The following is a 14,747-nucleotide window of genomic DNA, read 5'->3' as shown; positions in this document are numbered from 1 at the left end:
GCAAGCGCTTATTCTACTGAGCCATCTTCCTGGCCCCATGTGTGAATAATGTTGTATAAATAGTTTCTGTGCTGTATCATTTAGAGTGTAATGACAGGAAGAAATTGTGTACAGGGCTGGGGCGATAGCTCAGTGATCTACATGCCTGGCTAGCAAGCACTAGGACCACATACTGTGCTGGCCCCCAAAACCCATGTGTGCCATGCTTACCCCCAAACCAGGCATGGTGGTGTAGGCCTGTAATCCCTGTGCTGATGAGGCTGAGACAGGAGGATCACTATGAGTCCAAGCTGCATAGTGAGGCCCTGTGCCAATTAAAAAAAAAAATGCTGTACATATTTTGTACAGATGTAACTTTTGTTTTCACCCTGAATATTTTCAATTTGTGGATGGATGAACCTGTGGATGCAGAAGCCAAGAATACAGAGCACCAAGTTTCAGGAACTATGCCAAACACCCTACATGAACTGACCTCTTTTATCTTTGTAGCTCTATGGAGGTGTAATATAATGCAGGTGAAGAAACTAACACACAAAAAGGTAGGATACTCACTAGGGCCCACACAACTGTCTATACTGCCTAGGCCTTGGAGATTCACATGGGATTATTCTATAGGCCTTGACACTTACGTGATCTATGGCTTTGAGCACATTATTTCATTTTTCCCAAACTCAATGTTATTACATGTGCAAGGATGATGCTAAGCTCTGTGAAAAGATTATTGTAAGAGTAATTTAGAGATAATAGACATCTATAATTCCAACATTGTGGGAGGCTGAAGTAGGAGGTTTACAAGTTTTGGCTAATCCTGGGCAAGTTAGAAATCTCATCAGATCAAGTCTCAAAATAGAAATGGAGTGGGGTTTGATCCTGCTGTGAAGGGCTCCGCAGGAAGAAAGGAGAATAACTTGATAATGGTCATGGAGAATTTGGCAGTCCTGTTGACAGAAAGGGCCCAAGTGTCATATGTTTTCTTCTTTGCCTGTTGCTATCACCTCTAATGAAATAAGTAGTGTGACTATTTTTACAATTATGATTTATTGAAAGAGACCCCTCTTCCCTTCATGCTCGCTGCAGTTGCCATCCATGTCTTCTTCTTTCATCTGTCTTTTGCCGGTAGAAACTTCATGAAGAGATGAACAGCTATTAGAGAACATGACACTTAAGATAATGGACAATACATTATATGGGTGACCTGCTGATTTTTGGACTTGAATGAACAGAATATCATTGAAAGGCAGTAGTTCCCAATCATGGAACCTAAAAATACCTGTAGGGAGCACGCAAGACTTGAGCATCCCAAGTAATATGTTCTAGACATAAAATGGTTTGCTTTTTAAGAGTACATCTTTTTTTTTACATTAGATTTCATTGGTACATTTTAGATATACATAATGATCCCATTCATCATGGAGAATTTATACCTGTACGTGATATAACTTGATTTTTCCCCTATTCCTCTACTCTACCTTCAATCCCTCCTCCTCTCCCCATTTACAAAGCTTTGTTTCTATATTTTCCTTTTTTCATTTTTTTGAACTTACCCCTTCTTTATAGGAAGGAGATCCTCATAGGTCAATATGGAAATGTGCAACAAAGGAATAAAATGAACACATTATTTGGTCCTCAAATGTATTTCTTAGACCACCAAGGGAACTAATAAAGGAATGTTGTTCAATTTATTGTTTATTGCATCTATATTAATATTATAAAAATAATAAATGCCTTCAATATGTGTTAATGAAGGTTGCTGAGCATATATGGCCAACTGCCAGGCTAGTACGGATAGATGACAGGATAGGGGTATCAGTACTGATCTTAAGATTGTCCACTGGCTATTTTTTTTAAAGTTTTGTCTTTTATTTGCAGTAACATGGGGCCACTAGAGCATTATTTATTTATTAATTTACTTATTTTTTTATATGTATTTAGTACAGGGTCTATGGGGTCTCACTAAAGAGATTGGACTCATAGCGATCCTCATGTTTTCAGCCTCCCCAGCACTGGGATTACAGGCGCATGCCATCATGCCCAATCTTCCACCTGCTATTTTTAAGTAAAATAATCAACAAATCAAAAGAAGTACAAGATTCTCATTTTTAAAATATACATGTGTTCGTGTGTATTTACAATATGCACCACAGTGCTAGGCAGACATCAGTTTGGGGTGTAGGATTACAGATAATTTTACTGAAAAATAGCCTGATATATCTATTGGACCAGAAAATTATTTTATTTTTTTAAATTTTTTTTGGTGGAACCAGGGATTGAACTCAGGCCCTTGTACTTGCCAGGGAAGTGCTTATTCTACTGAGCCATCTCCCTGGTCCCAGAAAATTATTTTAAAGGTTGGATACCACCATTCTGTGATGGGTGCATCTTTTCTTTAGGGTGAATAGAGAAAGGCTGAGCAGAGACAGACGGACTTCTAGCCCACCCGATTTCCGAGCAGTCCCGTGGGAGCCAAGTGTACAAGCTGCCTGGGTTGGACAAGGAGGAAAGACCTGATGTTCTTACCAGTCCTTAACTTGGGACACAGATGAAGTTACAGTCTTTGTTGACACACTTCTCTTTGGGCCTGCAGTCCGAGTCGAATGCACATTGTATAGTGCAGTAGTCTGTTAGAAGAGAGCAGTTGAAACCTCTGTAATGGGTCCAAGGCTAGGGATGGACTAAGGCAGAATTCTCACTTGACTAAGGCAGAAATTCCACCTTTTTCTTTGAGTTCAGCAAACAGTGTAATTCCCAAATGACTGCTATCAGAATGAGTCATTAATAGTGAATATTTCCATTGGAAACAATATCATCACATTACTCAAAAGGGTTAATGGAAAAGGAATTAAGCCAGTGGCCAGTCTTCAATGCATTAAGGAATGAGTTACAAGGGAGTAAGAGCAGAGAATTTGGGACACACCTTTGAGAAAAAAGTGGTAAAAGCTAGAGATGATGGATGTTCGACATGACTGAGAAAATATTTTTATCACAATCCTATGAAGAAGCTCGGGGAGAGGGAGCTACTGGGGGATGGAGGGTGGCTGAGAGAAGGGGCAGGTGAGGGTTAGAGAGTCCAGATAGATGAACCAGGGAAAGGAAGGGAGAAAGTAGAGAAAGAAATTTGGTTCTGGGGAGTGAAGTGCCCATCAAGGAGAACCCTGAAGGAAATACCTTTCCTTCTCTTGTTTCTTGTTCTCCTGTACATGCTGGTTCCTGATGTTCTATTTTCTGGCCCTTCTTTCAAGGAAGACTGGGGGTATACTCACCCATCACTTGCATCCTTTTAGCCGGTAGCGCCTGTACCCCTAGGCTGAGTGTAATGAGGATCACGAGAAGAATGAGGCCTCCCAACTTCATGTTGCTGTTGGAAGTCTGAGAATTATGTAGCAGGGCCAAGAGCCCTGAAATTTATATGTTCCATCTACTGAGCTGGAAAGCAGATTTTGGGGTAGGGCTGTGGAAGACTAAGCTCTTCCCAGAAACTGACATTGCTGGAGACACACACCATTCCTGTCCTGAGTAATGTCATGTTACATAAGCAAAACTCTGTGCCAAAGGAACACCCTCCTCCGACTGATAAGTAAGACTTCTAAACCAGAAAATCTGGGGTGGGGTGGGAGACAAGCACTATTTATAATTGCAGCCACTCGTTCATTTTCAACTTGAGTATTATATTGTTTGTTGTGGGCCAGGAATGTGGTAGGCATGAAGATGCTATAGATATGAAGAATATGCTCTCACCAGGAGCTGGGTGCTAGACAGGCACAGGTGCCATCTCCTTCATTTTACCCTCTCTACTCAGGGACCATCAGTCGTGTAACAGAGCAGGGAGAGGTAGGTGTGGAAGCTAGCAGGGTGTTCCTTCATTATTTTCTAATGACACAGTAGGGCCCCTTGGGCTCCCCATGTTATGGTCTGTCCCTTTGCTGCTGGGCCCCTGCACAGGTGTGATTACCTTTGTCTGCTTGACACATGCATTTCCTTTTATTTCATTTCTTCCAGCTTCATTTCTGCAAACCTAAATTCTTGACATCTGTGTTAAACTCTTGTAGGATGTCTGTCATCTTCAGCACTGGGGTAGGCCTGGGGTCGAGACTGTAGGAAGCAGCCAACCTAACAGTAAGATTTCACTTCCTCCATCTTGTAGGCAGTCCTAATCTAGAGGAATAGTCTTCTAAAACACATTCTCCCTCTTGGTCTCAGGGTAGAGGATATGCCCTCTTTCTTCCCCAGTTAAGGAGAATGCCTTGGCTAGTTAGTGGTGGTAGGACCAGTTGGCAGCCCCTCTGCAGGCATCTGGGATGATGACTTCATTTGGGGAAATATAACACCTTTTAAGGGCCTTAGTTCCTAGCGTTGGGGCTACATGCAGAGATCCTCCCTATTTTGCTTCAGTTGTCACAGTTCCTGAAATGCCACCACTGGAAGTCTTTTTGTGCAACCAGCTGACTGACCTCATAAACTGATAGTACTCCTGCAGGGGTTAAGGATGCACTTAAAAGTCATACATAAAGAACTTTTACACTGTGCCTGTCTCCCCCAAACTGAGATTGGCTGGTTTAAGTTCTATAATAGGTCTAGAGCCTAATAAAATCTTTTAGAGATACTAACCATCAAAAAGTTTAGTGATAGTCTCCATATGTAATTCTACATTGTAAAAAAAAAATACTGTAACCTGAACCTAAGATTTTTTTAATTGGGCAAAAATCAAATGTATGTCAAAATTTAACTGACTTTTTGGATGTCCTCATTTCTGATTTTGTTATGGGTTCCCTAAACATGTGCTTATTTGGCCCTCTGAGCTGAGTGGGACCTTCAGAGCCTCTACAGTGGGAACAAGCCTATTTTCCTACCTACTCTCTTGTTCCCCACCACCCAGGCACCCTGAGCTGGGCTGGTTGCTGCCCCTTTTCTCAAGTGTCATGTTTAACTCATCTGGTTCAGGCTGTTCCTTGAACTTGGAACTTCTTTTTCCTTTCCTTCTCTGCTTGTCCAAATATTTCTTATCTATCCATACTCAGCCTAAATGTTATAGTTTGCATATGGCTTGCCTTCCAAAGGCTCATGCAAGAAAGCCTTGATCACCAGCGTTGTAGTATTTAGAGATGGGTCTCAAAAGGTTATTTGATCATGAAGACACTAACTTTATCAGTGAATTAACCCATTGATGGCAAGTTGTATCTGAACGAGCTATTAGGAGATAAGGTCCAGTTAGTGGAGGTAGCTCATTGGAGGTGTGACTTTCATTCCTTCTCCCCCTCCACCTTTCTTTTTCCTTTTCCTGTCCTTCCTCTTCTCCTCCTTTCTCTTCCTCTCCTTCTCCTCCTCTCTTTTTTCTCCTCCTATTCTCCTCCTCTTGTTCTTTTTTTCCTCTTTCTCTGCTTTTTTGCTCCTACTCCTCTTTTTCTTCTCCTCCTTTTTCTCTTTTCTCCTCCTCCCTTTTGCCCCTCCTCTTCCTGGCTACCACAAGATGAACAACCTTCCTGTACCATACTCTTCTGCCATGATGTGTCTGCACAGCCACAGGCCTAAAACAATGTAGACAGCTGACTATGATCTAAGCACATGTTTTGTCACTGCAAGGAAAAGGTGACTAACACACCTCTGAAAATGTCCTCAGCCTCAACCATCAAGATAATAACTTTCATTCTGTACTTGTCATAGTTTTCATTGCACTATATTATTCTTACTTATTGGTAGTAGTACTTGACAATTTTGTTAGTTCCTTGAGTATCTTGGTGCTTAGGGCAAAGTTGTATTTAATGTTTGTGTTTAAGACTCAGTGATGGGTATTTATTATCTAAGTGGTTATTAAATGAATATATAATGGAAAGAAAGTGAGGGATATAAGTGGGGATTTTGACTAAATGGTGGTAGCAGAGAAAATAGAGTTGGAATTTAGCAAGAGGTTGAAGACAGGACTGCATGCTGAGGGCTTTAATATGTTCACAGTGGGGCTGTACATGCATAATTATGCCATGCTGTCTAATGGGAACATGTTAAATTCCCCAAATCGGAGGTCTAAATAGGCTGAAATGGCAGGAAGGGAATGATGTTGGAGGTGGGTATACTTCCTCTTGAATCCCATCATATAAATGTTGGTGAGAAAACAGCTATATTGGTTTTTCAAAAAAAAAACTTACAAATCTCCCATGGTGTCCCATAACTTGTGCTAAGTGCTGGAAGTGTGGGGAGAACAAGGCAGGTGTTGCTTTTCCTTAAGGAGTTCCTACTCTAGAGGAGAGAGATGGAGGTAAAAGAATAAGTATTCCCCAGAAACTGTGTGGGTACAAGAGACCAAAACAGTATTTCATTCACATACAGAAGCTTCAAGTGGAAACCAAGTATCACCTGGTTGGCCCAGAGCTGCCAAGGACCATTTGCATTTACCCAAGTGACTGGACTTTCCACCTCCCCACAAAAAAATCAACAACCCTCAGAGGTTTTCCCAGCTGTTGGTACATTATTATCCTCATGGTTTTAACTTGTGGTGTGCCTTGTGCTGAAAATTTAAATCAATGTTTAAATGCTGATAGTCCCTAGCCTCAAGAAACTTGCTTTCCTCTTATATAAACTAAGGAGCTCAACAAGACATGGACCTGAAGAGCAGTCCACTGCAAATGTGAGTTAGTGCCATTTATGGAGCACTCATTCTAGCTCTTCATAGACACTTGTACGTTTAATATTTCTGATAAGCAGTAGAAGGTTTGTTAGAACTCCAGCGGCCTAAAGGAAGAATTTTGTATGCCAATACAAGGGGGTCATGTCTGTTTCAGATACAAGGGGGTCATGTCTGTTTCACTTTCACCTCTATTTCATCTTTCAGTTTTTGCTAACAATCTTCCTTTGTTCTCAAGTAGTATAGTAGGGTGAGAAGAATGTTGAGAGAGAACTTCATTGCCTAGTTTGAGTCAGGCATCTCTCCACTGTACAGTATCAAGAGAGATGTTGAGGGCCCTTTGTGTGTTTGGGGGGTGTTCTGGAAGAGCCATTGTACTTAGGAAATTACACAAGCATTATTATGATCATCTCACAGGTGCAAAAGTAAGCCACAAAGAGGTTTAGCAGCATGAAAATATAGTTAAATGGTAGAACTAAGATCAAACTTCAAAGACAGGGCTGTTACACGGCACATATTTCTGTGAGGGTACATCCAAATTCTTAGGAAATATTTTGGTTCATTTCTGGTCACAGATAAGTGACTTTTGAAAGCACAAATTTCTGCTCCATCTTGTATGGTTTTAATGATCAGGATGTCATTAGCAGAGAATCACGGTGAGCTCAAGAGTAGATTCTGGCACTCAACCAAACGAAAGGTAGGATTCTCCACCCAAAACTGTAATTTTGGTTTTACAAGAGTGGATATAGCAGGTGGCCCTCATTTCTGGCTGTGTACTCAGGTCATAAAGTTGGAGAATAAGACTGATGCGAGTATAGCATAGTGAGCAGGAGTAAGAATCTAGAGAGTGACAGCTGTCATTTGCATTTGGCTTCACCACTTGCTACCTCTATAACCTTGGGAAAATTAATTTTGTTTTCTGAGCCTCATTTCATCATAACTCAGACCTTGTTGAGCAAACTAAAGGAAAATTTACATACATTCATACTATTAGCACAGTATCCTCAAAACTGGCAGCTGCCCCTATTATGAATTTCTGTTGGAAGGGACCTGTGCCTTTCTATTCCTTTGAGCAAGGCATTTACACATGCAGGAGTATAACGGATTATTAAGAAAATGTTACAAAATAAATAAAAAGGAGTCAGGATCTGTACATGTTTTATTCTGCTGGATATTAGATACTGAACCATGAAGAAACTAGGGCTTAAGCTAGCATTGCCATCAGCTCAGTGAATTTATGTCACTTTGTGATTCCCCTATGGAGGCCAAGAACCTTAGAGAGTGACCAATTTCAGTGTAAAGAGTCCTTATCTAGGGAAGGGGCAGTATCGTCATAGTATTCTTATGTAATTTTTGTACAAGGTGAGAACACACGAATTTAAATAGAAGGCTCTGCTCCCACGAGGTTCCTTCTCTCCATGAGAAGTTTGTGGCATGAAGGGGTTGTTACTGGCAATGACCAGTATGTACCCAACTGCCCCACATACCAGCTCTTCTGCTCACCCTGTTCTGAAACTAGAGCATGTGACCAAGGCTGAGGTTGGTGTCAGGAACTATAGGATAAGATCTGCACTTTGGGCTAATGACAAGCATGTGCCCTCCTATCTCAACCTTTTCATCCTTTGCCAGATCTAGGTAGTATAGCAGGTAAGAATCTAATGTCAGCGGCCAGACCACCTAGACTCAGATCCTGACTCCAACTTAGTAGATATCTATATGAAGGAGAACATGTTGCTGAGTGACATTTCCTCTGAAGTCAATGCAAATGGGCAGAATTAGGATGAGATCTTTCTGTCTGATCCATGGAACTGGGCTAGCTTGTGCAGTCCAGGTCACAGCACAGGTATTTGGAAGCCTGAGCCCTGGTAGACTTGACCTTTCTAGATTACATAGACACTTCTTAAACAGCGAGGAATCATATTTTCACACAAGTTTTGAAGCTAACAGAAACATCTTCTGCCTCATAATCAAGACTGCTAAAGACTGAAGTCCACTGTGACAAAGAGAAATGGGGTAGGGCGAAAGGGAACTGCCGCATATTGGGCATTTCAATGCACTACATTTATGAAACACATACATGTGTATTTTGCATATCAGACCCTTTTATTAAAAACTTTCTCTGGGATTATCTCTATTTCATATATAATCAGATGGTAACATGTCCAGATTGATTACAGCGTCTTAATTACCTGCGTCTTTCTGACTCCAAATCCCAAGCTCTCTTCCACACCACACTGTTACGTTTTTTCTCTACATACTCCCAACCACTAGATTTTAGATCCAAATATTAATATTACAGGATGCAGAATTTGGCCTTGGAATGGTTCTTTGCTTTCCTCTCCCATCTCCACAGAACTATGTAGAAATTTTCATTTGGTCAAAATAATCTAGGAGGCTAGCATGTAGATACCCTTGGGTAAATAAGCATCACAGTGGTTCAGATGAGGGTGGGGAACCTATATTTAACTATAATGGCTTTTTACTTCCTTTTCCCAATTGATACAAATACTTAAACTTTTTTTTATTACATGTTGTCAGACATGTTGATCTGACTTTTTTTTTTTTTAAAGTTCAGAAATTTTTTTTTTTTTTTTGGCTGGCTCAGGATGCCTTCAGGGCAAGTCTGGTAAGGCTTGAGGATCTGGGGGATGGAACCACAGCATCCTGATTGCTTTGTTTAAGCAGTCACTTAAACGACTGAGCTAATGGGCAGCCCCCCCTTTTATATTTCACTTTTCCCTTTGCAAAGCTGTTTGGCAGAACATACACTTTACAGGGATGGCTCTGGGGAATGCTTCCTCACTGTGTAAACAACCAGTTGGTCTCTGTGGACTTGGCCGCAACTAGTGAGGGAGGTAAGCTTCTCTGTAAGTGGCTCTCTAGAAGACTCATTTGTTCTTCCCAACAACATGGAGCATCACATTCTGTAGCTTTCCTTATAGTTAGTGATAGTCAAAGGACTTGACTTTCAGCTAAATGGAGTGGAAGCTGTTGTAATGTACTCTATTTCCAGGATAGGCTCTAGGTTCCCTTCTCATGTACAGTCCTCTCTGCTCTTCTTCCTATTGCTAGCTGAAGCACAAAGGAATATAATCGTGGACACCATGGTGGAAAGGGATCGGTCCCCAAATTGCCACTTGGAAAAAAGCTGCCTGATGTTCAAGATATGAGATTTGGATTTCACACCAGAGGACAAAAAATTCCACTGAATGAAGCCAGGTAACTAATATAATGTGAATTCTAATTAGTTGCATCTTTTCTGATAAATCAGTTTGACTTCTTTGTTTTATCCAATCTTATCACCACCCCCCCCTCCTCATTTATCACCTTCTACTGTCCTCCCAAAGACAGTGTAATTTTCTGTCTTGAAGCCACTACTGAATTTTCCTAAATAATGTTGGCGCTGCTGTTAAGGAATACTATGCTCTTGTTACATTTAAGTAGTGTCAAGCCATAGTATGATTGTGAAGCTTTTGGACCTGTGCTAAGGTAGCAAACAATGGCAGGAGTATGTGGAAATGAAACTTTGTCTCATGACAGCTAGGAGGAAGGGAGGGACATAGAGAGGGAGGGAGATAAGGAGGGAGAGACAGAGAGAGAGAGAGACGGACAAAGAGAGATAAAGAGACAGAGACACAGAGAGATTGGGATCCTAATATGTTCCTCAAGGTCCTCAATAACCTAACTTCCTTTAAGCCCCACCTATAGCTTTCACAACCTCCCATGAGTGTCATAGGTTGGCAACCAGCTTCTGTGCATGGAGGGAGGCATTTATTCAAGCCATCAAACTACATAGAGGCTGATGAGGCCCAAGGATTTTGGGGTTCTAGTATTATGCATTCTTGTTGGTGTGAGAGAAAGAATATGTGTGAGTGCTGGATGCTTACTTCCCTAGCTGTGGCCAAGTCCACAGAGACCAACTGGTTGTTTATGTAGTAGGGAAGTAGTCCCCAGTGCCATGCTTGTAAAATGTATGTTCTTCCAATGAACTATGTATGAGTGGACCTCTGTGTGCTTTTAGTGTGCGTGTATGTGCTCTTAGTATGTATGCTCTTAATATGTTTGAAACTTTGACTGAGAAAATGAATCTCAATGATGATAAAAAGGTAGGGTTGACCAATGGCTTGCGGTTTGATTGGTCTGATAAGTATAGAGTTATAGACCACCAATAACTGTACACTGCAAAGACACAGACATGCCAGTCGGGAAGCAGCTGCCCTCCCAGGAAAGACCACGTAGGGTTAGACTAGAGGATCATTACAAGGGACCGGCAGGTGAGACGGTGCCATTTTCACTACCCAACTTGCAGCCCTCTCACAATTTCAGGAGGACCTGAAATCTACAGAGAATCATCCTGGCACAAAGAGGGACAATTTAATTGACCCAGTCCTTTCACATTCTCCTTTCTCTGCACCCTCACCAGACTTCGTTATTTTTTTGCCTTTTGAATACTAGTTATTTTGACAGAATTAAAATGATATTGTACTGTGGTTTTAATTTGCATTTTCATGATTAGTGAATTGGACATTTCTTTCACACACAAATAGCCCTTTCTAAGAAGATTAACTGATCAAATTCTGTGTTGAGTAAAAGCTACATTCCATCATTGAAGCTGAAAAATGAAGCCAAATAAAGAAACTATTAATGTCCCAGGAAAAGATTAAGTCACTAAGTTAAGATGAAGAAACTAGAAAGAAATCACCTTGGGGGCAACAAAAGTATGATCTGGGGCTATGGCTCAGGATAACCGGGAATGACATTGGGATGCGGCTTGGTAAGGGACTTTCCAAGTGTTCCTTTGATCCAGCTGTCTGGAGACTGGTGCAGAGAAGTTACTAAAGAAATGGGGGCAGGGTACACTGAAAGAGCGAGTCCAGTTGAAGAGGATGTGTAACCAATGTTTCTTAGAGTACTGAGAGTATGACCATCCTTTTTTGGACCCCATAGCAGAAAGCAAGAGAGGGAATCTGTGTCCAATCCCAGCAGCCTTCAGGAGAAGCAACCAGCCTTAATTTTGTTCAATAGCTGTGAGACTGGTTCTTACAACTTTGAGAAACCAAGCAAAGTAGATGCAAGCTCTCCTCTAGTGGGCTCAGCTGTGAAGCTTTGGGCTGGGTTGTGGTCTGAGTCTTTTAGGTGTTTGTGAAGCAGAGTTTAAGCTCAGGTTTCCTGTGTTCAGGTTATGGCCAGATAATGGTTAATGCCACATTTATTCTCTGGATTGGAAACCTAACCCAGTGAATGCCCTCACTTCCTCTGTAAGGCCCAGTGCTTTTCTGACTTTGGAGGAAGGAGAGATGTGAGTCAAAAGGCACATGCTCATTGCTGGCTTCTGGAAGTCCCCATTTCTTCTCCAAGGTGATTTCCTTTTTTGAAATGTGAAGTTTAATGCACAATTAAAGTAATTTGGTATGAGGTGGAACCATATTACACATATAGTGTGTCAGAGCTGAAACTCTAATTTGCTTCTTCCCAATTTGGGGTTCATTTGCTTTTTCTAAGTGGGATAAATTTAATTAAGCCCATTTAGTGAGGGGAGAGAGGTGAAAGGAAAGGACCTAAGACTCGTCTTGCACATGCCACCTCCCATGGGTTCCGCAGTGAAATGAACTCTGCAGTGCCAGTCACTGGTTTTGCAAGTGCTTTTGCCCCACCAGGTATTTGTAGTGTGTACACACAGACATTTCCTTTAGTGAAGCAGCACAGTGGCAGAGAGATTTTCTCCTTCTTCTTCTTCTTCTTCTTCTTCTTCTTCTTCTTCTTCTTCTTCTTCTTCTTCTTCTTCTTCTTCTTCTTTCTTTTTTTACTGATAAGGAAACGGAGAGCTATACAAGATTTCTAAATATGCTTCCCAAGTGTCAGTGCAATATTTTTGAATAAGCTATTCATCCCATTTGATGTTGCTATCCATTAGTTTCCTGTTACTTCTGTGTTTTATCATTAATTTTTAAAAAATTGTGTGTTAAGGTCAGAGCCACACAATCACATATGCTGCTTCACCTGGTCTAACAGGTGAGTATGCTAAGATAGGTGTTCTTTCCTCTTTGTAGGAGAAACCTGAGGTTAAGTAGCATCCTACACCACACACTGGTGAGCTGCAGTGTGTGTGTGTGGGCAGTCATAGGCCTTTTCAACCTAAGAGTATCGGTTTTTTCATCTGGGAATAAAAAGTAGGAATGTAAAATTCATTAAGAATCACCATGGAGGCTCTGGTCAGGATATGAAAATAAAACAAGAAAACCTCTCCCAGAATGTCCACTAGAAGGGGACTTAAAGAGGATGTGGTGTATTCTACATATTAAGATGTAGACTTATGTGTATAACAAACTTAAAAGACAAAGTTTTGAAACTTACAGGATGACTTTTTGTTTTAAAAATACACATGACATACAGTGCTATCAAAGTATGTTTTCTTGTAATCAGTCAAACTGTTGGTATGATAATTGTTTTTGATTTTGGTTTGTCAGTGGTTTCTATTTTTATGTAATGAGATTTACTTGTGTAGAGAAAAGGGAAAAGGTGGAAGGACTTCAAAGGGTTTCTTATTAATAAGATGCTGGGCACACACCCCTGTCACCTGTTACCATTCTGGAAGGGGACGAGTAGAAGATGAGGCCCAGAAGACTGAGGTTATGTCCCACTTCTGATGAGCAGCAGTGTTGGAAAGACCAGGCAGGGCCTAATGCTCCTGGTGACACGTGGGTGGAAGAATCCGACAGGGATCCTGGCCTTGACTGTTTTGTGTTGGAGAGCATACATGGCTGCAGCCCTTCCAAATACACTGTCTTGCCAGCCCTGATCTCTGCTCTCTGGGTTCCAGATGCCTGACAGAGAAGTCAGACAAAACAGCAAGTGTCAGGTGTGGGAACCAGGAAGGAGCTGAGGGAAAGAATGAGTAGCACCCTTCCTAAGAGGTGGAATCCACAGTTTACCATTTTAATAAGTTATATTATTTATAAAATGTAGACTAGTAGAAAAAATTAAGTTCCACATCTGTGAAGAACTTTGTAGTTTATAGCAGGTATTTAATACTGAAGAAAACCTGAACAGACCCTCTGGCCTTGACCTGCTTCACCTGTTCTTAGGTGCTAAATAAATCTTTTTTTTTTTTTTTTTTTTTGAACCAGGAATTGAACTCATGAATAAATCTTTTACTTGCTTTCAGCTACTTGTTTTTCATGGACTTTAAAAAAATCGATGAATTGTAGAAGTACATATAGATAACACCTCCATTGTAAGGGTCACAATGATAATAATGACCCATTGATGAAGTCTGATTATGTCCTAATCTCTGATCATCTTACTCCAGACCTCCATGTATAGATATCACCAAGGTCTATAGAAACAGGTGGATTTCATAGTCTCGAGGCAGACTTAGAGTTACTCTCCCATCTCTACATTTGGCCACATTATCAACAAACTCTTCCTTACCCTATTGCACCAACTCATCATTTCAGTGATTGGTACACTACGTGGCAGGCAAGATGGGCCTGGTTGGGCGAACACATTCACAATGTACCTGATATAAGGGAGATGAAATTATTCTGAGATAATGATCCAAGATATGTCTTGTTCCTGATCCTTTCTAGTTTCTACTTCCGAGCAGCTCCTCAACTCATGATCACTGACAGCCCTTGCTTCATGGGGAAGTACAGTAGCCAGAGAAAGGGACCAGAGGTTAGTAGGAAATTTCAGATTCAACTTTGTTGAAGTGGACAATGACAGATTTTAGTTGGAAAGAAGGGATTTGTGAAATTTCAGAAGCATGAGACTTAGCTGAGTCACAGCACGGACAGGATGCAGGATATGATGTGAGCTTTCATCCGGAAGCAGGGGAAGGCCCTCTGATTAATGGGGAAGTGGAAGCACTTTATTGGAACACAGCCATGCATATTCATGTATAAATTGTCCATGGCTTTTTTCTGTGTAGCTCTATTAGGTAAATAGACACAAAAAGAAGCCAATGGGTTTCCTAGCTATAAGTATTTACTTTTGGCTATTTATGGAAATTGTTCACTCACTTCTGGTGTATGTATTGGGAAAAAGTTAGAAAAACCTAAATATTCAATAGTGAAGCATTAGGAAGTAAGCTGTGTTGAATCTAAGAGTCTGTGCCTGTGTGTTGTGTGTGCAT

At 41.1% G+C, this 14,747-nt stretch overlaps 1 long non-coding RNA gene across 1 annotated transcript; it reads right to left on the bottom strand.

Moving 5' to 3' along the window:
- Positions 1 to 1,049: 1,049 nt before the first annotated feature.
- Positions 1,050 to 3,355, bottom strand: LOC111813110. Its single transcript, XR_002818444.1, has 3 exons — positions 3,261 to 3,355; positions 2,518 to 2,618; positions 1,050 to 1,123 (listed from the first exon to the last, which is right to left on the bottom strand). It is a non-coding gene; the product is annotated as an uncharacterized LOC111813110 (long non-coding RNA).
- Between the last annotated feature and the right edge of the window lie 11,392 nt (positions 3,356 to 14,747).

The sequence above is a fragment of the Octodon degus genome, unplaced genomic scaffold, assembly GCF_000260255.1.
Source record: "Octodon degus isolate 3935 unplaced genomic scaffold, OctDeg1.0 scaffold00164, whole genome shotgun sequence".
NCBI classification, from domain to species: domain Eukaryota; kingdom Metazoa; phylum Chordata; class Mammalia; order Rodentia; family Octodontidae; genus Octodon; species Octodon degus.
Note: the sequence above shows the minus strand (reverse complement) of the source record. Positions and strands in the feature narration are given on the sequence as shown.